The sequence below is a fragment of the Coregonus clupeaformis genome, unplaced genomic scaffold (genome assembly GCF_020615455.1).
Source record: "Coregonus clupeaformis isolate EN_2021a unplaced genomic scaffold, ASM2061545v1 scaf0034, whole genome shotgun sequence".
Lineage (NCBI taxonomy): Eukaryota > Metazoa > Chordata > Actinopteri > Salmoniformes > Salmonidae > Coregonus > Coregonus clupeaformis.
The window spans coordinates 931,642-934,141 of record NW_025533489.1 but is presented as its reverse complement, the minus strand read 5'-3'; the positions used below and the strand labels follow the sequence as shown (position 1 = coordinate 934,141).

At 48.3% G+C, this 2,500-nt stretch overlaps 1 pseudogene; it reads left to right on the top strand.

Annotated features, from left to right (window-relative positions):
• LOC123481209 overlaps nucleotides 1-2,500 on the top strand; it is an 81,633-nt pseudogene that overhangs the window by 40,814 nt on the left and 38,319 nt on the right.

Genomic DNA, 2,500 nt, shown 5'->3' with positions numbered 1-2,500 from the left:
AAGGCAGACTGACACTGCTGCTCTCACACAGGGACGGACCTTTACTGGTGGGGTTGAGGAGCTGTGAGGGGTCATAATTAGGACCCTAGAGGACATTAGGCCTCTCCTTTCTCTACTGCGCTAAGCAAGTGACCGGACAGACATGTAGAATGAATATGGTTCCTAAATTCTACAATCAAAGGGGCCAAAGTCTAGGGTACAGCTCCTTGAACAGTGCTGGAAAGGTGCTCCAGTCTTAAAAATAGCACTGGGTTCCCAGATGAGCACTAGAAAGTATGCATAGTATCCTGGAATAGCTCCAGTGAGGCCCTAGTTTAGTTAACACTATCGCCTCACACACAACCTAGTGAATCACACACATGCTGCTGCTGCACACACACACACACACATGCACACACGCACAATCTCTCTCTCTCTCTCTCTCTCTCTCTCTGTCTCTCCTCTCTCTCTCTCTCTCTCTCTCTCTCTCTCTCTCTCTCTCTCTCTCTCTCTCTCTCTCTCTCTCTCTCTCTCTCTCTCTCTCTCTCTCTCTCTCTCTCTCTCTCTCTCTCTCTCTCTCTCTCTCTCTGTGTTAGTTACAAGGCAGCGGCCCCACAGCACGAGTGTGTGTGTCACTTCCCGTGCGAATGGAAGCGTTTAGACACTGCAGTGAGTCCTGAGGTGAGAGCTGCAGGAGCCTCCACTCATAAAGTAGGACAGGAATGAGTTAGACAGGCTGGGGGGGGAGGAGTTTGACACATGGGGCATACAGGACCTCACACATACACACACTGCTTGCATACACACATTAGTTCACACACTGCTTGCATACACACATTAGTTCACACACTGCTTGCATACACACATTAGTTCACACACTGCTTGCATACACACATTAGTTCACACACTGCTTGCATACACACATTAGTTCACACACTGCTTGCATACACACATTAGTTCACACACTGCTTGCATACACACATTAGTTCACACATGCTTGCATACACACATTAGTTCACACAAGTTTATGGACACATCTGCATACGCAAATAAGCTGCGTAGTGCATGCATCACATACTCACACAGTTTTTTTTTGCACACGTGCAAGTCTGTATGCACACACACACACACACACACACACACATACAGTTTCTCACACACTTCATAATTACAGTCAGACACAAACAGATCTCTCTCACACACCGGTATGACTGCGGTCCCGACTGCGTTGCCTCTCTCACCCTCTCGTCTTCGCTTACTCCCAGCTGTGTTTGACTTGTCCACAGTGCCCCGGGGAGGCTGTGATGTCATTGGCACGGGACGCGGTCCTAGACCACCATGTTCTCTTCTCTCATTGGTCAGACGATCCCCGGGTGAACCAAACGCCCGCTTAAGCAAAAAACGCTGGACTGTATAAAAGCCACAGAATATGAATTAAGTAAGGAATAACAGAGGAAACCGGCTGGGGTTTTGTATGAAATGTGCTTGAGTCTTCACAATCCTTACCTGTGTGCTCGGCTTTCTTTCTGTCGCTCTCTCTCTCTTTTGCTCTCTCTCTTTCTCTCACGTTCTCTCTTTAAACAGACTACACAACACCTTTGTAGCTTACAGGCATGTTGTGTTCACCTCTCTCTCCTCTCTCTCCTCTCTCGTTATCCCTGTCTCTGTGGCGTGTTGTGCACGACTGGCTTTATTAAGCGGGATGACCTGTCATGCAGGTGAGGTGAGGGAGGGGGGGTTGCTCTCCTTCTCTCTCTCTCTCTCTCGCTCTCTCCGTTCAGGAGACACACCGCCAATTGGTCTAGCTTGACTTCACCTCCGACAGGAGAAGACTGGATGGTGACTTGGTTTAGCCTCTGCAGCCTAAGAGGGAAAGTAAGGGCCGTCCCTCCTCACTCCTCAACCCAGTAACAAGCAGAGGGAGTGAAAGAGAGAGAGAGAGACAGGAAGAGAAAGCGGTGGAGACAGGGAGAGAGAGAGAGGATCTGTAGTGAAGAAAGAGAGAGAGAGAGGAGGAGAAAGCGGTGGAGACAGGGAGAGAGAGAGGAACTGTAGTGAGGAAAGAGAGAGAGAGAGGAAGGAGAAAGCGGTGGAGACGGGGAGAGAGAGGAACTGTATTGAGGAAAGAGAGAGAGAGAGAGGAGGAGAAAGCGGTGGAGACGGAGAGAGAGAGAGGAACTGTAGTGAGGAAAGAGAGACACGATAGACAGACAGACTGGGAGAGAAAGAAGTATAGAGAAACAAAAACACCTCCAACAATATGTGGCATGTAGCGATGGGTCTTTTCTTAAATATGTATTTATTTTTGCCACATGTTGTAGTACTGTCAGTGGCTGGCTTCTGAAATGCAAGCCCTAGTGAAATAAGCCTAATGAATTCAGATACAGCCTCTGCTGTTTTAACTGGACATATTGGCATGGGCTTCAAGTGTTAGTTCTCGCTCATTTTGCCCTGTCACATTTTCTTAAATGGCTTCTACTCTGGCTAGATTTACTCTCTCTCTCTCTCTCTCTCTCTCTCT